The sequence below is a fragment of the Pan paniscus genome, chromosome 15 (assembly GCF_029289425.2).
Source record: "Pan paniscus chromosome 15, NHGRI_mPanPan1-v2.0_pri, whole genome shotgun sequence".
NCBI lineage: Eukaryota > Metazoa > Chordata > Mammalia > Primates > Hominidae > Pan > Pan paniscus.
The window spans coordinates 90,441,508-90,464,458 of NC_073264.2; the positions used below are offsets into that span (position 1 = coordinate 90,441,508).

General features: G+C 45.7%; 1 protein-coding gene across 13 annotated transcripts in view; it reads right to left on the reverse strand.

Moving 5' to 3' along the window:
• The window catches only part of FOXN3 (forkhead box N3), a 460,729-nt gene that overhangs the window by 136,767 nt on the left and 301,011 nt on the right, over nt 1–22,951 (reverse strand). The window lies entirely within an intron of this gene.

A 22,951-nucleotide genomic window follows, 5' to 3' on the forward strand; every position in this document is an offset into this window, starting at 1 on the left:
CAAGGCCCCATTTTGCAAGCAGCCCTCACCAGACAATGAACCTACCACAGCCTTGATCTTGGATTTCCCAGCCTCCAGCATAGTGAGAGATCTATTGTTTGTAAATTACCCAGTTTGTGACAGCAGCACAAACAGACTAAGACGAGGGGTCACTGCCCTTGATGTCACTCCAGCCTCTCTCCCCTCTCCACCACACAACTTCCCACATGCACTCACATGAGAGGCCTCTTTCTGGGTTACACAAACTTCCTATTACTTTTGACAATATCTCTTAAAAATCCTTTCCACCTTTAGCTACAAAACACCCTCCTGGCCTGGGTTCGGCTCCTCCCACTCTTCTTTCCGGACAGTTGGCTAGCTCTCTGTCCATGCTCGGCCCCACCATCAGAGCGTTCCTAGAGTTCTAGCCCTCTCCTCTTTTCTTCTCATGCTCTTTTCCTAGGAGAGTTTGTGGAAAGGTTGGGTTTGCCACTTCCCCACTGCCAGCTGATTCTGTTTCCAGATGCTGGAGGGTATCTCCAGCGGGCTCTGCACAGAGCAGCTTTCAGCTGCCCCTAGCTCCCACATCCGCTTAAACCAGAAGGCAGATTCCCCCCTCTGCCTTGCTTGCCAGTTCCCAGGGCACGCTCTCCATGCTGCCCAGGGTTTATCAGTGTCTGTTCGTTTGCTGGGGCTGCCATAACCAAGTGCCACAGACTGGGGGGTTTAAGCAACAGAAATTCCTCCTCTCACAGTCCTGGAGGGCAGAAGTCCAAGATCAAGGGGTCACAGGGCTGGTTCCTTCAGCAGGCTGTGGGGGAGAATCTGTTCCTGGCCTCCCTCGCAGCTGCTGGTGTTTGCTGGTGTTCTCTGGCTTGCAAGAGCATTGCCCTGCCTTCATCTTTACACAGCATTCCCCCGTGTGTACAGCTGTCTTCAAATTCCCACCTTTTCTAAGGACAACGTCATGTTGAGTCGAGGGTGCACCCCACTCCAGTGTGACCTCATCTTAACTAATGACATCCTGCAAGGACCTTATTGGAAATATGGGCACACTGGAAGTAAGGGCACATTCTGAGGAACTGGGAGTTAGGACATCAACATATGAATGGAGCGGCGGTTGGGGGTGGGGGGAGAGAAGCACAATTCACCCCAGACAGTGGCTATTTCCCTTCCACATGCAGTCTCTCCAGGCTATACCGAGACACCTGTGGCTGTCTTTTCCTGAATCCCTAATACCTACTGCTGTGCTTGGAACCTGGCTGCCACAAATGTCTGTTGAGGGAAGTAAAGTTTATCCTTTAATTCAGCATTCCGCAAAGAACAAAACAGAAGAAAACAACGGACCCAGCCTTTGGTAATCACCTGGCAAATGCTCTAGTTCAAAATTCTGGAGGCTCTGACACCTTCCTCAGCTACGTCCCTGCCTCCAGTCCCCATCGGGGCCCACCCGTTCTTCCCAAGGGCTCCTGCACTTTCCTTTCCTTTCTGTTTCTACTCCCAGGCCTGGGGTCAGCTCAAGTTAAGATGTCCTCTCCTGAATCCTAATAGGCCTCCCTGTCTCCAGCCTCTCTCCCCACAGCAGGCTGCCCTGCCTGACACCTCAGCAGCATTCTCAAAGCACAGTATCTTCAGGCACAGTCCCCAGGGCTTGCCAACTTGGAGAGGTACCCAGAGTGCTATCAGGGGTGGGGGACTGGTATCACCAGAGCTGCCCAATGTCAACAAAGCCTCTCATTTTTCATGTGTCTCATACACCGACTCTCCATGTGCGTCTTCATTCGAAGAGTTTGGTGGCTACAGAAGTGTGAATGTGCCAGAGGCGTCTGAACCACAGCAACTCCATCATGAATAGGGGCTGGGTAAAATGAGGCTGAGACCTACTGGGCTGCCTACCCAGATGGTGAAGGCATTCTAAGTCACAGGATGAGACAGGAGGTCGGCACAAGATGCAGGTCACAAAGACCTTGCGGATAAAACAGGTTGCATTAAAGCCAGCTGAAACCCACCGAACCAAGATGGCAATGAGAGTGACCTCTGGTCGTCCTCACTGCTACACTCCCACAGCGCCATGACAGTTTACAAATGCCATGCCAACATCAGGAAGTTACCCTATATGGTCTAAAAAGGGGAGGCATGAATAATCCACCCCTTGTTTAGCATATCATCAAGAAATAACCATAAAAATGGGCAGCCAGCAGCCCTCCGGACTGCTCTATATATGAAGTAGCCATCATTTTGTACCTTTACTTTATTAATAAAGTTGCTTTCACTTTACTCTATGGAATCGCCCTGAATTCTTTCTTGTTTGAGATCCAAGAGCCTCCTCTTGGAGTCAGGATGGGGACCCCTTTCCTGTAACAAATGCTTACAGGGCAGGGTGAGAGCCGATCGGTGCTGGTACCCCTCAGAAGCCCTCCTGTTCCTTCCCAGCTTGTCCTTCCTGCTTTCAATATGTCGCCTGGCACAGGTCTCCAGAACACCTGCACCCGGGAGGCTTCTTGGGCCCATCCAAGCCCAATCTCTCCCTCCGCTGCATGAAATGCCCTAGAGCCGTGTTCTCTTCACCTGTTACAGCCTATTCATCCTTTAATGTTCAACTCGAATCCCAGGTACCCAGGACACCTTATCTGGTCACTCTCACCCTACAACCTCTCCCTCCTCTGAATCCTTCTGGCAAATACCTTCTGTGCAGCTCATCTGGGAATTAATTGCACTCTGCAGTGTCTTCCCATTCTAACGCCTTATACCTTTAACCCACGGGTATGTGTGTCTCACCTTACCTTGGCAGACGTCACGTGAGCAGAGGCTAACAGTGACTCCTCTCTTAGAACCTGGCCAGGTTCACAGCACACGGAAGATGGTTGTCATTATTCTAAGTGATTCTGAAAAACAGCGGGAATGCTACCTGCACCTCCCACACAGAATTATCTCAAACACTAAGGATTTTTTTTTCCCTTTTTTTTGAGGCAGGGTCTCACTCTGTCACTCTGTCACCCAGGCTGGAGTGCAGTGGCACAATCACAGCTCACTGCAGCCTCAAACTTCCAGGCTCAAGCAATACTCCCACCTCAGCCTCCTGAGTAGCTGGGACTACAGGTACATGCCACCATGCCTGGCTAATTTTTGCATTTTTTTTTTTTTTTTTTTGTAGAGACTGGGTCTTGCTATGTTTCCCAGGCTGCTCTTGAACTCCTAGGCTCAAGAGCTCCTGCCTCAGCCTCCCAAAATACCGGGATTACAGGAGTGAGCCACCATGCCCAGCCACGATTTTTAAAACATCTTTTATAAACATAATTAAATCTCTCACAAAGAAACTAGCCTATAGTAACACATCTTCTTCACTATCATCATCTCAAATAAAAACTCAAAAATATTTAAAAATGAAAAGAAAATTATAAATCTCATTAATAGTAAGTAATAGATTAGGTAATTTGGATTCCTCTTTTCTGTGATTTCTTGATTCCTTAGGAACAGATAAATAAGTAGATAAATACATGCATATTTTTTATAATATGGGATGCATGTTTTGAGTATATACTGAAAAAACTCTGCTTAAAACCATGGCTACGATTTTACATGCATACAGCTTATGATACATCTCATGACAGATGCAAAGGTGTTTATCATTATCTTTGTGCTACACAGTTTCTAATTTTACATATGAAAACCAAGGCATCATTCAGTATAAAGTACATTATTTGCATGATATATTTGCATTTGTAAAACACCCACATTTACTTTTACTGCTTAATGGGCCCTGATTTAAATGGGCCACTCTATATAAATGGAGCACACTGGTTCTCCACTCAATGGTGTTGATAAGAAAACTACTCCTTTTAGATGCAAATGAGCCTACTAATCACAATTAGAATGGTGGAGTTGAGGGAGGCAGAGCAGCTGGGCCAAGAGCTCCCAGTCTAGTAGGGCCAGCTTGGTTCTAGCTTCATCTCTGAAGCAGCAGCTTGGGACTTCCCCAGAGGACATCTGCCCAGGGGCCCCAGGGATAAACTCAACATTTCTCAACCGAGTCTCGCTCTGTCGTCTAGGCTGGAGCGCAATGGCACGATTTCAGCTCCCTGCAACCTCCACCTCCTGGGCTCAAGCGATTCTCCTGCCTCAGCCTCCTGAGTAGCTGGGATTACAGGTGCCTGCCACCCTGCCTGGCTAATTTTTGTATTTTTTAGTAGAGGCAGGGTTTTGCCATGTTGGTCAGACTGGTCTCGAACTCCTGACCTCAGGTCATCCACCCGCCTCGGCCTCCCAAAGTGCTGGGATTACAGATGTGAGCCACCGCACCCAGCCTAAACTCAACATTTCTGAAGGGGCTGGAGGAGAGGAGAAACAGCTTCAGAATTTGGGCCTGCTGTGCTAGTGTGGATCAATCTATCCATGGCCTTTGTTATCCCAAACCTGTCCAAAGTGCCAGATATTAAGCAATACTTTTCAAACATAAGTGGAATCATAAGGAAGGAGAATAGCATTTGTAAAACTAACAAGAGGAAAGGCAAGTAAAGGGAAAAGCTAAGTAACTATATAAGACATTACCCAGACTAATGCCACGGAGGCGGCGCAAAAGATATCCCCTTAAAATGGTGCAGGCACTCTGAAAAAACAGTATGGCGGTTCCTAAAAAAATTAAACATAGGGGCCGGGCGCGGTGGCTCACGCCTGTAATCCCAACACTCTGGGAAGCCGAGGCGGGCGGATCACAAGGTCAGGAGATCGAGACCACCCTGGCTAACACGGTGAAACCCTCTACTAAAAATACAAAAAAAATTAGCCGGGCGTGGTGGCGGGCGCCTGTAGTCCCAGCTACTCAGGAGGCTGAGGCGAGAGAATGGCGTGAACCTGGGAGGCGGAGCTTGCAGTGAGCCAAGATTGCGCCACTGCACTCCAGCCTGGGCAACAGAGCAAGACTCCGTCTCAAAAAAAAAAAAAAAAAATTAAACATAGGAATGCCATAAAATCTAACAGTTCCAATTCTGGATATATACCCAAAACAACTGAAAGCAGGGATTTGAAGAGATACTCGTACACCCATGCTCATAGAAACATTATTCACATCTGGGTGCGATGGCTCACGCCTATAATCCCAGCATTTTGGGAGGCCAAGGCAGGAGAATTGCTTGAGGCTAGGAGTTCGAGACCAGCCAGGGCTACATAGCAAGACCCTGATTCTACAAAAAAAAAAAATTTTTTTTTAAGTCACCGGGTATGGTGGCACACACCTGTAGTCCCAGCTACTTGGGAACCTGAGGCAGAAGGACGGCTTGAGCCCAGGAGTTCAAAGTTACAGTGAGCTATAATCATGCTACTGCACTCTGGCCTGGGTGACAGAGAGAGAACATGTCTCTAAAAAAACAAAACAACAGGAAGAAAAGAGAAACATTATTCACAATCGCCAAGAGGTAGAAGCAACCTAACTGTCCCTCGACGGATGCATGGATAGACAAAACAAGAGAATAATATTCAGCCTTTAAAAGGAAGGAAACCCTCACATACGTTATAACATGAACCTTGAGGGCATTATAGTAAATGCAATAAGCCAGTCACAAAAAAGACAAACACTGTATGACTTCACTTTTATAAGGTATCTAGAGTCATTAAACTCATAGATAGAAAAAGAATGGTGGTTGCCAGGAACTAGGTGGAGGGGAACGGGGGGAGTGGTTGTTTAGTGAGTACAGGGTTTCAGTCTTGGAAGATGAAAAAAATGATGATGGCAGTGCTGGCTGCACAACAACTGAGTATCTTTAATGCCACTGAACTGTAAACTTTAAAAATGCCTGGATGGCGCCACTGCACTCCAGCCTGGGTGATAGAGGGAGACTCCGTCTATTTAAAAAATAATAATAATAAAATAAAAGGCTGGATGGTACATTTTATTTCATGTATCTTTTACCACAATTTAATAAATAAATAACAGATAGACGACAGACAGACAAACAGACATTTCCTAATGGCTGGCCAGACAGTACATAAGGCAGGTGACACCTCTGCTTCTCCACTGCCAGGCTCTAGAAATAAGGGCTGGTTTCCTCACTCTCTTTTCTCTCACTCATCCATTCACTGAATAAACATGTTTTTACATTGCTATGAGGACGCTGTGACAAAATAAACATCCTGTCCTCCAAGAGGCAGGGACATGGATGGCAAATTAGCTCAAGGATTCTGAGATGTACAGAGGAACCCCTGCAGTTGCCTTTGGATGTCTTGGTTACTACGCCAAGAATAAAACCAGACACTAGAATCTTCTGGACAATGTTCCTCTTGTTGGGTAGAATACACTGACAATCTCTTCTATGAGGCCCATGCCCATTCCTTGACCCTCATCTGAATCTTCTCTGAGCCCTAAAAGTGCTGCTGTGGGACTTCAATGCCAACTGTCCTGCCAGTTCTCCAGCTGCTTCCCTGGAAAAACTACAGATCCTCCAAAGGTGACATCCACCTTCTGGGTGCTCACACCCAGTATGTGCTCAATAAGTGCTGCTATTATCACAGCCTAGAAAGTAGCTGATATGGTTTGGCTGTGTCCCTACCCAAATCTCACCTTGAACTGTAATAATCCCCAAGTGTCAAGGGTGGGGCCAGGTGGAGAGATTTGAATCATGGGGGTGGTTTCCCCCATACTATTCTCAAGGTAGTGAATAAGTCTCACAAAATCCAATGGTTTTATAAATGGGAGTTCCCCTGCTCAAGCTGTCTTGCCTGCCACCATGTAAGACGTGATTGTGAGGCCTCACCAGCCATGTAGAACTGTGAGTCCATTAAACCTCTTTCCTTTACAAATTATCCAGTCTTGGATGTCTTTACCAGCAGCATGAGAACAGACTAATTCAGCAGCCCTTCAATATCTTCTCTTTGGTGCACTCCTGAGGAGCTGAAACCTGGAGGCTTTGCTCTATCCCATGGAATCTCTCCATCTCAGCCTCACTGATCCCCAAATACGGAAGCCAAGTCCCTCAAGGAGCAGCTTGCCTCAGAGATGGAGATGATAGAAGGTGGCCCGGGGATACCTTCTACACCTCCCACTTTGGCTGTGCTGACCGCAGAGAGGGACCAGGTGGCCAAGTCTGGACTGGAGGGACTCTGAGACTGAGGAAGCCCAGCCACTCCCTCCTTCCTTTGGCAACAGTTTCACGGAGGTCTTGACAATGGTACAAATGGCACCAGTGCAACAGGTGGAACCAGCTGAGGACTAGACAATGTTAGTATGGCCAGAGTGCTTGATGCAAAGACAGTGGCAAAACCTCATCTAAAATCCCCTCCATCAAGAGCAAACACATGGTGAGTAAAAATATCATTTCAACTTGAACTGAATCGCAAGGAAGCAAGAAGGCTGGCCACACTTGCATCTTCTGTCCCAGCACAGCAGCATCATTTTGAGGTGGTGACCAACAACTACACACTGCCCATTATATAATGTGAGTAACACAACTCCCTCATTACTCCATGAACTGATACAACATTCAGCAGAAGTACCTCAATAATAAAGGCAAAAGTCACTATGACCTATTTATCTTTCAGGATTTCAAGCAAGATCAAGAAATGTACTTTTTTTTTTTTTTTTTTTTGAGATGGAGCCTCGCTCTGTCATCCAGGCTGGAGTGCAATGGCATGATCTTGGCTCATTGCAACCTCTACCTCCCAGGTTCAAGTGATTCTCCTGCCTCAGCCTCCCAAGTAGTTGGGATTACAGGCACCCACCATCATGCCCAGATAATTTTTCTATTTGTGTAGAGACAGGGTTTCACTATGTTGGCCAGGTTGGTCTCGAACTCCTGACCTCAGGTGATCCACCTGCCTCAGCCTCCCAGAGTGATGGGTTTACAGGCGTGAGCCACTGTGCCCAGCCAAGAAATGTATATATTTTAATCCAAGTTTTTGACAGTCTGGCTCCCGGTACTTCCTATGATGCTGAAAACCAGTCACAGACAAGAAAATAACCTATTTGTGGAGAAATTGTGATTTCCCTTGATTATTCATTTCCTCCCTTTGACAGCTAGTCCCATCCCATAGTCCACCACGAAGATGAGAGACATAAACACTGATTTTGGAAAGCTGATGACATAGAAGGGACACCTCGATCTAAATGCTGTATCAGGAAGACCTAATCTGGGCACTCAAATGCTAAAGTTGTATGTAATAGTGCAGATGTTTGTTTGTTTGTTCATTTGTTTATTTATTTATTTGAGACGGAGTCTCGCTCTGTTGCTCAGGCTGGAGTGCAGTGGCACAATCTCGGCTCACTGCAACCTCCACCTCCAAGGTTCAAGCGATTCTCTTGCCTCAGCCTTCCACGTAGCTGGGATTATAGGTGCCTGCCCCCATGCCCAGCTAATTTTTTTGCTTTTTTTTAGTGGAGACGGGGTTTCACCATGTTGGCCAGGCTGGTTTCAAACTCCTGACCTCTGCCTGGCTTGGCCTCACAAAGTGCTAGGATTACAGGCATGAGCCACTGCACCAGCCTCAGATGTTTATTTTTTATTTATTTTTCCTATGGTTTATTACATCTATTTATGCTTGGCTTCAAAGTGACAAAGTGATTTTAAATTTCCAAAACGTAAGACATGCCTATAATCCTACCATTTTGGGAGACTGAGGCAGGAAGACTGCTTGAGCCCAGGAGTTTGAGACCAGCTTGGGTAACATAGGGAGATCCCATCTCTACAAAAGAAAAAAAAAAAAAAATTAGCCAGGTGTGGTGGCACGCACCTGCAGTCCCAGCTACTCAGGAGGCTGAAATGGGAGGATCACTTGAGCCCAGGAACTTGCGGCTGCCATGAGCCATGATCATGCCACTGCACTCCAGACTGCGTGACAGAGTGATACCCCGTCTTAAAAAAAAGTGTGGTGGGGCTCGGTGGCTCACGCCTGTAATCCCAGCACTTTGGGAGGCCGAGGCAGGTGGATCACGAGGTCAGGAGTTCAAGACCAGCCTGGCCATCATGGTGAAAGCCCGTCTCTACTAAATATACAAAAATTACCTGGGCGCAGTGGCAGGCTCCTGTAATCCCAGCTGCTTGGGAGGCTGAGGTAGGAGAATTGCTTGAACCCAGGAGGCAGAGGTTGCAGTGGGCTGAGATCATGCCACTGCACTCCAGCCTGGGCTACAGAGTGAGACTGTCTCAAAATAAAAAAAAAAATTCCAAAAAGTAATCTCTTCTGTCTCCCAAGGCAACAAAGTACTGTGATGGGCATCAGTGCCTTAACCATGTCTTTGTCCTGATACTTCCAACTGAGCAGAAAGGCCCGGCCCGACCTCAAAGGTGCCCTGTCTACTCACTCCTTTCCCGGTGACCTCTGGCCACCTCCCTCACCACCTGTACCAAGCTTTTCCTTGCTTGTGACTGCTGTTCGCAAACTGTCCCACATGTCCCTCTCTCAGTCCCTCCCCACATAGTGTAGCTCAGGAAAACCAAAAAGGAAATGGTTGGGAAGGCCAAGTGCATTGGTTTTCTTCCACCATCACATGGGCTGGGGCCAAAGAAACTGATTCTTACACACCTAGTACCTAATACCCATTCGATTCTTCGAGAAAAACTATAGAAACATCTATTCCTCTCCTGGAAGTGAACTGAGGCAAATAATGTTGCTAAACTTCCATGATAGCATTAAATTCGAAGAGAACATAGTTTCAAAAGAGTAATGTCACCTCTTGGCCATAGTTATGTAACTATGAGGGTGTGTCCATCAAGCTTTACAAAATGTGGTAGCACACTATGCCTTCTCAGCACCTTTCTTTCTGGGTGTAAACAGTTACATATGATTGTGAGGGTTTTGCTTTGTTTTACTTTGTTTTGTTCTGTGCTTCCCTCTTCTTTGAATTCCTATGGCGAATAAAGAGGACCACACAATTGAAGCTTTAAACATAACCCGAAAAACCTTAGCCTCCTGAAACCTTTGGAGGAAACTGACTCACACATATGGGCTGTGCTTCTTGGTGCTGGGTCATTGGGCTCACCTTTGCAAGTCCCCTGAGCACACACAGGCCACACACCGCTGCCAAGGCTCGTGCCTTCCTCGTCAATGCTACCTGGCCTGAAAGCTCCTGAAGGATGTGACTTATCCTCCAAAGCCACTTGCAGAGCCCAGTACCAATCGGGTCTGAGAAGGTATGCTACTTCTCTCCCTTTCATCTGCCCTTCTCTGTCCACCTCCACCCTCTTCAAAGGCTACCCGCCTCCACCCTCTTCAAAGGCATTGTTCAAAGGAGTCACAGGCCACCAAGTTTCAGTACTGTGCTACAGCTTAGCCTTTCCAGGGAGGACACTTTATGTGTAGGGCATTCTTTGCCTGCACTAAACTGCTACCACTTCATATACACAGATTCAGGGACTTTTGCTAGCAATGACACCACTTTAATTTGTGTATAATCCAGTCAATCGTGTGCTCAAAATGACTCCTGGCTCCCTGTGACCTGTGCCACTTCCAGGTTCTTTAGCACTAAACAATTGGCTCCACTTGCTCCAGCTTCTCCTGCCACCCCTTGTCTTGTAGTTTTTTTCGCTCTGACAATACCAAGTTGCTCATGGTCCCTTAGAGACACCAGAGCGCCTTTGACCTCTGTCATTGCTACTCAGTTGCCCCTGCTTGGAATGTCCCTCACTCCCTTGTTTTCTTTGCAAACTTTTATGCAGTCTTGAAAATACTGCTCCTCCTGTCTTCTTCCTGCCTCCCTCCATGCTGAGAGCAGATCCTATCTGTCTTATGCTGTCTCCTTTCCATGAAACACACGGTATTATAAGTTATTTATTTATGGAGCTAGACTGTGAGCTCTCTGAAGACACTGACTATCTGATTCAGCTCATGTCCCCAGGAGCTGGCATGGAGTAGGTGTTCAATAAACATCTGCTAAAAAAAAAAACAAAACAACTAGCCCTATAAAGTATATAGGGCTGGTATTATGATCCTCATTTTGCAGCTAAGAACACTTAATTCAGAAAGGAAAAGTCACTTAATGAGGGTCGCATGGCGTTAAGTGACTCATGCTCTCTTCATTGCCATGATGCTTACATAACTACCTCCCGTTTCCTGCTGTCTCTTGAGTTTGGTGATCTACGGAAAAGAAAAGGAAAACTGAAGAAACAATACAAACACTTCAAAAGTTTAATGGATGTTTCTGAGCATCTATACATCGCCTTCTTCTCAGAACAGACATTGAGGACAGTCCTATAATTCACTATTATCAGTGTATCTACTTTAACTTGGAGCCCAGGCAACCAAGCACTAAATTAACACTGCCCTGTCTCTGCAAAGGTGATGGGGGACAAGACGCCTTGTAACTTTGAAGAAGAGATTTACACACCCCTGTGTCTCCCATATAAATGGACTCAAGAGCTGCAGCAGTCCATAAATGATCCTTTCTTTCCACTGTTGATAGTTGAAGGCAGCCGTTTCCAGCTTCTTGCCGGTGATCACTCTGCTAAAAATAGCTTTGATGCTGTCACATGCAAACTTGAACAGAACCTGAAAGCAGTTCCCCTTTTAGTTCTGAGCTGGTTCAACTTTAAAAGAGAGGCAGCTGTTAACACACTCCAGCGTGTTTACATGATGCTGAAGTAGTTCAGCTCGTAGTAAAAATACCACTGAAAAGGGACAGGCTTGGGTTTGCAGCCTCTGCTGACGACATTTCTTCCTGCTGAGCTGGAGCCCGGGAAGGGGCGGTAAGGTTAGCAGGGAAAATCTAAAATGTCCAGTTTGAAGGGGAAAGTGGCTGTGAGCAGAACCGCGGTGAAGACAGGAGAGAGATGTTTGTTGAGATGTGAGATTTCTGACTATGGTGGAGGTGGGGGCAGGAGAGGCGGCAAAGATTATATAGAAAAGAGAACTTAGACAACGGGGTGCTTTTTAAAAATTCTGTTAAAAATATCTAAGGGCTGTTTTTTTAGAAATCAAGGAAACAAAGGATGAAATACATTCAACATCTTGGCCATTCATTTGATCTTATGTTGGTTTGCTGGGCAAATGGATGATTCTGGATGTGTTCTGAAAACTGGGCCCAAAACTAAGGATAAAGCAGAGTATGGGCTTGGAAACCAGAGAGAACCTGGGCATTCAACCCGGCTGCTCCTCGTCTGGCCCCCATAAAACTTGGCTTAAGCACTGGTGTCTCCCAAACCTTCTGCACAGAGCTGGGAGTTAAGTGAGAAAATACACACCGAAGTGCCTGGTGGAGCGGGGGACCCTGACCCATAATAGACAACGTCCTTCAAAAACATATACCCAGAGGAGAGGAAGCTGACAGTGATCTGGGGCCAAATCTGGAATACAGTGTAGTTTCTTAAAAAAAAAAAAAAAAGTACCAACCAAATAAATAGTGTTTTTTCTTCCTTCTTAATTCTATGTGGCCAAAGCATGACTCACACTATATTTGCTTATGAAATGAGAATTCATTTTATGAAGTTGTCCTAGAAAACTTACGCTGAGCCCGGCTGATCTGGAGGGGACGAGAGGAAGGCGCCTGGCCGGCACCAGGACGGATCACACAGGCCGGGTGCTGGTATCTGTACCCACTGAGGGCCACTAGGAGATGGGAACTGAGGTCATCGATGGTGAACTCGCGGCTCCTGCTTAAGAACCAGAATCCTGACTTCGGACGTTTATGCTGGAGCTTCACATACATTTCAAAACCCATCGTTCAACAAAGACCTCAGATTCGTCTTAAGAGCCCTTGAGAAAAGGACGCCTCTATGACATCACTGTCCTACCCGATGAGTTTCAGTACCATGAGCAGATGACATGTGACCCAAGTACGAAGTGAGCAGGTTTTCTAAACAAGCTATAAATGTGAGCAGCACACTGAGGTTATATTAGCATAGGAATTTATCACGTAAGTTATATGTTTGAACAACAGAAGAGACTTAACATACTGCTGTATCTTTAACTATCATTTTTTGTTAACAAGACAAAAGAATTTACAGTTTCTGCCAACTGTTTGTTGGCCCCTAATACCACGATTAGCTGTTGCCAGGCAACCATGAAGCATGCTTCCTCCCAAATCAGGAAGACCCACTGCTAAATCTAGACTAATTATAAAAGGGGACAAATATTTAAAAGCTTTATATTTATGAAGGATTTGGGAGGTGCCCTGATAAGAATGATTCTTATTAAACGGATCTAACTAAATACAATGCATATGTCTGCAGTGCATTGTCACAGGTTTTGTAAAACAATTTAGGAAAACTGAATGTTTCTGCAACTTTCCTAATTTCCCTCAATAGGATACTAAACAAAACCAGGTGTTTATAATTTGTGGAAGCATGTCTGTTGCCTACTTCTCTAAGAATAAGGATGAAAAGAAGCAGCTGAGAGACCTAAGCCTTTTAAAATACATATATATTTGCAAAGAAATTACGAGAACACCACCACCATTTTCACAACCCTTACAGAGCTATGTGCATATAATGCTCAGCAGCTTTCCTCTCAAGTTTCTGCCTTTGTCTGCATTCTCAATTCCCTCTATTTCAAGAGTCACTTAGAATTCTCTGTGTGGAGAAGAGTTTTTCAGTCCCTGAGGCGAGCCTCCTTGCCATCAGCACTAAACTGCTGGTGGCAGGCTCCAACAACCGGAGTTCTAATGTCTAGAGACCCTGCTTCATCCCCAAGAGGGGAGCTGAAGAAACAGAAAAGCTCAACACACACACACACTCACAGACACACAGACGCATGCACACACACACATACATTTTGGTTCTCTTTTTTTTTTTTTGAGACGGAGAGACGGCGTCTTGCTCTGTTGCCCAGGCTGGAGTGCAGTGGCACGATCTCGGTTCACTGCAAGCTCCGCCTCCTGGGTTCACGCTATTCTCCTGCCTCAGCCTCTGAGTAGCTGGGACTACAGGCGCCCACCACCACACCTTTTAGTAGAGACGGGGTTTCACTGTGTTAGCCAGGATGGTCTCGATCTCCTGAACTCGTGATCCGCCCGCCTCAGCCTTCCAAAGTGCTGGGATTACAGGCGTGAGCCACCACGCCCAGCCCATTTTGGTTCTCCTTCATATGCAAAGTGGAGTTTTCTCCCCAAAAGACAAAATTCTGACTACAAAGTCAGAACTAGGACAGGGGTTGGCAAATTATGAACCAAACTGTACTAGCTGGAAGCTAAGTATGGCTTTGACATTTGGTAATGGTCAGGGAAAAAAGAATCAAAAGAAGAATACTATTTCTTGACAAGTGAAAATTATATGAAATTCAAACTTCAATGCCATAAGTAACATTTTATTGGGACACAACACACTCACTTGTTTATGTGTACATCTATTTTGTGCTAAACAGTTACTACATGACCCTTCATAGAAAAAGTTTGCAGAAGCCTGAAGTGGAAGACAGAGTAGTGACATTTTAATTCTTGAAAAAGAAATTGATTTTGGATTAACTTTAAACGTGACCAAAACAAAGCAAATAGGCCATGTCCTACCCAATGGCCTGAAACCTAGGTTGCTCTGAGTGTGTGTTACTCAGTGACTGTCCTACCAAAATTTCCAGAAAACAGTCCCTGTGGAATGCTAATTTAATTATTATTAAATGTAATAATCATTACTTGGAAGCTTTCTGATTTCACTAACCCAATCCTCTCTCCACCTCCACACACAAATTCAAAATGTTTTTCTTAGATTGTTTCTCCTCTGTGTTACTAATGGAACGATCTGAGGCACTCATCAGACTGTCTATGTAAATCTACACCTTTTTTTAAGCTGAAATAATTCTGGTTATTAAAAACAAACACGGGTACTGTTTGTAGGTCTGAGAGGAATATGGAATCAATTATATTTTATGTGTAAATAAGGCCGCCCACCAGATAATGCTGGATGGCTGGTGAACTTTGCTAGAAAAGTGCTGATGCAGATGAAAATTTGAACAGGCTCTCGTGAAAGTCGGAAACACCAAAGGTCTCTTTGCTTTTGCTACCCTCTCTCCCTTCGGTTCTCCATTTACCGAGCCACAGTATTTCTTAAAGCTCGTTGGCAGCCTGCACCTCTGCTTATTCTTGGGAGACACGTGTTTTGCATCCTATTACAACCCATAGTTTTTGCATAACCATGGTGAGAGGAACCATCCTTCCCAATCCCAACCTCAACCAAAGCTTAGAAAAAGTGCCATTCTCAACCTTTCAGAATCACTCATAAGTAAATCCTATAGCAGTCTCTGCTAATGCAAATTTCAACGTGTGCCCGATATAGGTAACTTTTGTACACTCTGCACCGACATAAAGAAAAGAATGAAGATCTTCAAGTTTTGTCAGTATTTGCATTTTTGGAAAAAGAGCATGAAAATAACATCAAAATGAAAAATTAGGCCGGGAGCAGTGGCTCACACCTGTAATCCCAGCACTTTGGGAGGCCGAGGTGGGCGGATCATCTGAGGTCAGGAGTTCAAGACCAGCCTGGGCAACATGGTGAAACCCTGTCTCTACCAAAAATACACAATTTAGCCAGGCGTGGTGGCACCTGCCTGTAATCCCAGCTACTCGGGAGGCTGAGGCACGAGAATCATTTGAACCTGGGAGGTGAGGCTTCAGTGAGCAGAGATTGTACCACTGCACTCCACCCTGGGTGCCAGAGTGAGACCCTGTTTCAAAACAAATGAACAAACACACAAACAAAAAGAAGACAAATGAAAAAATTGTATATTTCTGTCCCTAATCCTACAGGATGGAATTAGCTCTCCTAAAATGAGCTCGAATCTTCTGGAATTTGTTCGAGATGTCCCGCACCGTTCTGTGCAGATGCACGCACTTGCTGCAGCCACTATGGGTCTCCAGTCTACTCTGAAAATAATCCCACTGTCTTCAGGCTGTACCTGGGGAAAGGTGTCATTCTGTGAATGAAGATACCTGGTGAAGTTGCGGGTCTTTGGGAGCTCCTGGCCCACACTGTCCTTATAACGCCTGAACCCACATCCGTGGCCACATACTACGGGAAGAAGCAGAATCTGGCCCCAGAACTGGACACGAAAGATAGGAGTTCAAGTAACCTATGGCCTAGTTGGCCTGGCTCAAAAAGAGAAGCTGAGTCATTCAGAGTCCCCAAGACTAGAATTAAACGAATAGATTCTTTAAGGAGGAGGTAGAGAAAGGAGAAGCTGCTAGGAGGCCAGAAAGCAGCTGTGGCCTGAGCAGATGTAACACACTGTGAACAAATGGAAGGAGGCAGCGAAGGACAGGTAAGCACAGCAGGGGAGCCCGGTTCCTGCAGAGGCTAATGGAACCCAGGCAGAGGAGGACAGAGGAGCAGGTATCTGAAGCCCCTGGGGAAAGCTCTTGCAGCCTGAGGGGTCTCCTGTTCCAGGCACTAGTTCCCTTGAGGCCTGGCCGCATGGTGGTCTGGGGCCTGTGTATGGGATTTCCTTGATGACTATAAAACTGTCTCTTTGTTTGTTTTTTTATTTTTCCTTGTAGTAGTTTAAATGCTCTTTATATTCAGAAATCCAAACTACCATACACCAGGTTTGAGGGTCTCCCTTCAACATCACAGCTTACAGGCCATTCAATCTCTCCAGGGCCTCTCCTCCGTTAAGTGTGATGGCTGGACTGGGCACACCCTGCAGCCACTTTGGATTAATATTCTAGGACCCCATTTCCAAGCCTCCAGGAGTTACCACGTGCCACCACTTCTCTTTACCCATCGGAACACGAGATTGGGGTTAGGGGAGGTGTGTTCCAGGACTCACCCACAGTCACTCACTGGGCAGGCGCAGAGGGGCACCTGGAAACCAGGTCACCGCTGTTTCCATGACACGGGTGGCCTCTGGTATTAGAATTAAAAATGTATAAACAAGAAAATGGGGGAAGCAGATTTCACAGAAAAGTCTGTGCTTTAAGCAAAGAAAAAGGAATCTGAACACTTCGTTAACTGGGTATAGCTAACCATTGGAGCAACAGCAAAACCAAGGCAGAGGCTGAGGGGGAGATGGCACTTTAGCCCAGGGGGGTCTCTGGAATCTGCTCTCTGCCCTCCGGGTGTGCGTTTTAACCCTTCCACAGCCAGCCAAGGCCCGGCCTCTACAGCAGATTCCCACAGGGGTGCGACGGAACCATTTTCTGGTTTAATGCTGAAATGGCAGGCTTGAGCCTCACCTCACTCAGTAAAAAGAATCTCACTTAGTAATGAAAACCCAATTAAGCTCTGCCAAGAGTGACCGATGGCGTTGGCTTCCTGGGGCTCTCAGTCTGCAGTCACAGACCTACCTGAAAGAGGAGTTTCTGCTGCCTTAAGTCACCAAGACTGGGCAAGCCCAGATCTCTAAAAACAGGTCTGTATCTAAGCCTGACAGTATGAACTCTTCTCTGTGTGAAAACAGAACGTCGCTAAGTGCCGTCCTACCCATGCGGGGGTGGGGACAGTGACCAATGCTCCTGGCCAGCGAGCACCCATTCCCTCCAGCAACGGCTCTCCAAATTCCCCTGGGTGCCAGCACCCTAGTGCAGGGTGGGCAAAATACCAGCCACAAGTCAAAAAAATGTACACCGTCCTCTGCTACAATGAATAGCTTAGGGAGGGGGATGTGGCTTTAGGTCAATGGCAGTCAGGTCTGAATTCTGTGGGAGGAGATCTTCTCTTTTTTCACTGGACTTGAACCTGCAGGGACTCACAGGGGGTCGGGCAGCCATCCTGCCTCCACGAGGCGACAGAGTGCCTAAGAACCAAGCCAACACAGAGAAGAGATTCTGAAGGATGGAGAGAGCGGCTCGGCTGACCTGCAGCCAGGAAGTCACGGCTTCATGTCTTTGTCCAAAGTTAGACCTACTCCCGGACTTGCCAGTTGGATAAAGCTACCCGATTTTCATTGGCACGAAAGCCACTTTGAGTCATCTTTCTCTCAGTCGCAAAGACAACTACTAATGAATCCACTGATAATGAATTCAAATGGAGACGAAGCTCAAGGTTACCTCTCCCACTGCCTTTAACGAAAGGGTCCATCATGCAAATGGAATTATTACAGACAAGGATGAAAAGAGAAACAGGGATTCTGCTTAAGAAAAGTACCTGCTAGCATTTGGGCACCATATATACCACACTAACTACTATAAAAGAGCCTTATTACCTAGTCTTATTTGGGGCTGGACGGCCTATCAGCGTTCTACACTTGGCAACCCTTTAGTTAGCATCTAGTTGCCATGAAAAATCCTTATATCTTTTGGCCAGGCACTGTGGCTCACACCTGTAATCCCAGCACTTTGGGAGGCCGAGGCAGGCAGATCACCTGAGGTCAGGAGTTTGAGACAAGCCTGACCAATATGGAGAAACCCCGTCTCTACTAAAAATACAAAATTAGCCGGGCGTGGCAGTGCCCACCTGTAATCTCAGCTACTTGGGAGGCTGAGGCAGAAGAATCACTTGAACCTGGGAGGCAGAGGTTGTGGTGAGCCAAGATCACGCCAGTGCATTCCAGCCTGGGCAACAATCGCGAAACTCCGTCTAAAAAAAAAAAAAAAACCCTGACATCTTTTAAAAAAATATCTTATATCTTTTAAAAAAAAAAAGATCTTTATAAATACCTTGTATCTTTTAAAAAATAAGGTGTATCGGGCCGGTGAGGTGGCTCATACCTGTAATCCCAGCACTTTGGGAGGCCAGGTCAGGAGTTCGAGACCAGCCTGGCCAACATGGTGAAACCCTGTTTCTACTAAAAATACAAAAAATTAGTCAGGCATGGTGGCATGTGCATGTAATCCCAGCTACTCGGGAGGCTGAGGCAGGAGAATCACTTGAACTTGGGAGGCGGAGGTTGCAGTGAGCCGAGATCACGCCATTGCACTCCAGCCTGGGCGACAAGGCGAGACTCGGCCTCAAAAAAAAAAAAAAAAAAAAGGTGTATGGCAATTAAGAGGATGGGATACTAGCATAAAACTAGATACCTATGGCCGGGCGCAGTGGCTCATGCCTGTAATCCCAGCACTTTGGGAGGCCAAGGTGGGCGGATCACAAGATCAGGAGGTCAAGACCATCCTGGCTAACCGGATGAAACCCCGTCTCTACTAAAAATACAAAAAAATTTAGCCGGGCATGGTGGCACTTGTCTGTAGTCCCAGCTACTCAGGAGGCTGAGACAGGAGAATCGCTTGAACCTGGGAGGCAGAGGTTGCAGTGAGTTGAGATCATGCCACTGCACTCCAGCCTGGGTGACAGAGCGAGACTCCGTCTCAAAAAACAAACAAACAAACAAACAAACAAACAAAAACAACTATACACCTACCTCTGTGAAATGTAGAAATAGAACAAAGCACTGGTGCAAAACAAGTGTACTATAAATGCAGCATTCAAATCCATGGGGGAGATTAGGACAATTCAAACCCGGATGCAAAGAACCATCAAAAATGAGTGAAGGCCAGCCGGGCACAGTGGCTCACACCTGTAATGCCAGCACTTGGGGAGGCCGAGGCAGGCGGATCATTTGAGGTCAGGAGTTTGAGACCAGCCTGGCCAACATGGTGAAACCCCATCTCTACTAAAAATACAAAAAGTAGCTGGGTGTGGTGGCTGGCACCTGTAATCCCAGCTACTCGGGAGGCTGAGGAATGAGAGTCACATGAACCTGTGAGACAGAGGTTGCAGTGAGCCGAGATTGCACTACTGCACTCCAGCCTGGGTGACAGAGCAAGACTCGGTCTCAAAAAAAAAAAAAAAAAAAAAAAAAAAAAAGCCAAGGCCCTCGGACTAAAAACTGGGCCTTAAGAGAAGAATACAGCTGGCCAATCCACACGGGCAAGGGTGTCAGCCTCAGCAATTGTAAAAGTAAGGAAAATCAAGCCAAAACCAATCTCTATCAATGGATTAGCAGATACTTAAAAAACTGACAAGACCCAGGGATGACAGGAGAACAGTCAAATATAATATCACAGGACATCTAAGTTGATATAACTTGGAGAAGGGGTAGGGAAAGAAACTTGGATAAATATGTCTATCTCCTTGGTCCATAAATTCAGCTTCTAGGAATTAAACTTTACATTCTACAGCCCACCAATAAAAGGACTCGGGCTTTAATACTGGACAGACCTGAGTGTGTCTTACAATCCCACCACACCTTGCTAGCTGGCAGACCCTGGGAAAGTTACTTGTAGAGTAGATATATACTACTAGCCCCTAAATCATAGGACTGGTAGAACTGCATTTATGTACTTAGCATAGCACCAGGCCTAAAGACAGGACCACAGAGGTTATGAGCACTCGCAGTGATACCTCAACCCATATCCTCTGTGCTAGAGGCTGCCCCCACTGCCGACTGCCCTGTAAGCTCACAACCACCACCTTCTACAGAAATCCTTTTCGCTGAAGGTCTCAAGAGGCCTGGGATTACAAGATAAATGACTGATAGTACAAAAGCCCTGTCGCTTTGTCCCAAAGACGACAACTCCAGAACAGTCCCTCAGCAAATCACTCACAACCAAGTCCCTGTCTCAGATTCTGCTTCTAGAGAATCCAGCCTAAGACCCAACTGTTAGGATTTTTATTACCAGGCAAGGGTGCAAAGGTCTAAGTCTCTGCACATAACATAAAGAAATGGAAAACAACCAAAATGTCCAGCCACAAACAGATGAATCCATACAAGGGGACATTGCACACATAGTAAAAAAAGAGTACCGTGTATCCATATGAACTGACAAGACTGCCGGGCGCAGCGGCTCACACCTGTAGTCCCAGCACTTTGGGAGGCAGGGGATCACTTGAGGTTAGGAGTTCAAGACCAGCCTGGCCAACATGGTGAAACCCCTTCTCTCCTAAAATACGAAAATTAGCTGGGTGTGGTGGTGCATGCCCGTAATCCCAGCTATTCGGGAGGCTGAAGCAGGGGAATCGCTTGAACCTGGGAGGAGAAGGTTGCAGTGAGCCGAGATCATGGCACTGCATGCAGCCTGGGCAACAGAGCAAGATGCTGTCTTAAAAAAAAAAAAAGAATTGACAAGAGACGAAGTCCATGTATACTACTGTATGACGCAGCACATGCAATATGAGCTCAGGCACAAGTAAAGTTTGTGTGGGTAAAGTCACATGTGAAAAGATATTCCAATACCAATGTCCACAGCAGCAGCAGTAATCACAGTAGCAACCCAAATGTCCCTCGATGGCGAATGGATAAACAAAATGTGGTATTATACATACATACAAGAGAGTATTACTCAGCCTTGAAAGGGGCAAAAGTACTGATACATGCTACAACATGGATGAATCTTGGGGACACTGTGCTAAGTGAAAGAAGTCAGTCACAAAAGGACAAACACTATATTATTCCACATATATGAGGTACCCAGAGTAGTCAAATTCGTAGAAACAGAAAGTAGAATGGTGGTTGCCCAGGGCTGGAGAGAAGGGGAAAGGGGGAGTTGGAGAGTATCAGTTTTGCAGAAAGTTCTAGAGATTGGTTGCACAACGGTGTGAATAGACTTAACCCTACTGAACTATACTTAAAAGTGATTAAAAGTACATTTTACATTATGGGTATTTTACCACAATTGAGAATTAAAAAGAAAATTTTAAAATTTTTTCTTAAAATGTAACAACACAGAAGTAGGGATACTTTTATTTGGTTCTTTAAACTGTTTTATTCTTTGACCATTCTACATGAGTATATATTGACTTAATAATTAGAAAATACAATAAGCTATTTTAATTCTGGGAAAATACTAATACACTACAAAACGATAAATATTTTACTACACTAGGCTGGTAATCTAAGTCATTCAGGAGTGTGGGTCTTTGGCGGTGAGTGTTTACTTGTTTTTAATAGTGTATAAATTTAACTCTGGTCACTTGTTTTGTCAGCTTCATTTCTTATCTCAGCTCAACCAAAAGAACTTAAATGACATCATCAGTCATTGTTCTGTGACCATTAAAATGTCTAGGTTAATTCCAGAAAAACTGTCAACTAAAGATACTTTTAGAATATTCCCCTTCCAGATTTTCTTGATTCATTCATTCAACAAAGACTTCTTGAGTGCTTACTAAGTGTCATGCAACACACAAAGTCTTAGGGACACCACGGTGGCCAAGATGAGCTCAGTTTGTGGATCTCAAACTGGGAAAAGACAGACATGAGATGGACAGGGTGGTGTGGAGCTCTGCTTGTGTTTCCCTACTAGGCCACACGTGTATGCACAAACATACAGACACAGTCACTGAAGCCATCTTTCTCAATGATGTTGATGTTAGCTAACCGAGAACCTTCAAAAATCCCAACAGAGTATGAGATTTTCAGTAACCAAGACAGTTGAATTTGCTTAATCTGAGACACTCTCATAAACTCAGCCTAAAAGAATGGAAATTTCTTTCTTGCTCAAATTTAATTACTCTTCCCGGCTTGCAATAAAGGTCACCTCCCCAGTAATCATGTCTCAGAAAGCCTAGTCATCTCCTTGAATTATTTTCCTAAATGCACTTGATAGATGTTCTTTGATACCAGATCAGCCCCCTCCATATCACCTGGCTCAGACAAACAAAGAGAAGGGTGTGATAAATGTGTCTTTGATGCCCAGGGCCCAGCATCATTCTAGGGCACAAAGACCATCGATCCTTTTTATTCCTTCTCCTACTCATTCTAGACTCTAAATCCAAACACCTTTCTGATCTTAAAATCATTTCCTGAATTATTGTCTCTTGGTGCAGCATCACACAGCAATATCTTGATGAGATAGCACAAATAATTGCTAAATAAAATCTTTAACGTCGGCATAACCCTGAAAGGATATACAATGAAAATAAGATCGTCACAATGAGGATGAAGCCAAGCGTCAATAGTCCATCAGCTCACCCTTCCACTTGCGCAGGAGATCAAAGGCAAGGGCAGCAAACCCAACTAATGAATCTGGGTGTCCAGTCTCCCAGGCATGTCTTTGATTCTCCCCCTTCCCCGAACTCTCCTCCATGGCTTTGCTGTCCTCAGAATGTTGTCCACAGCACGGTTAGAGGAACAAAGAACAGGCAGACCCCAGAACTGCTGTCGAATAGAATGAATATGCAGCTCAGACTCAGGG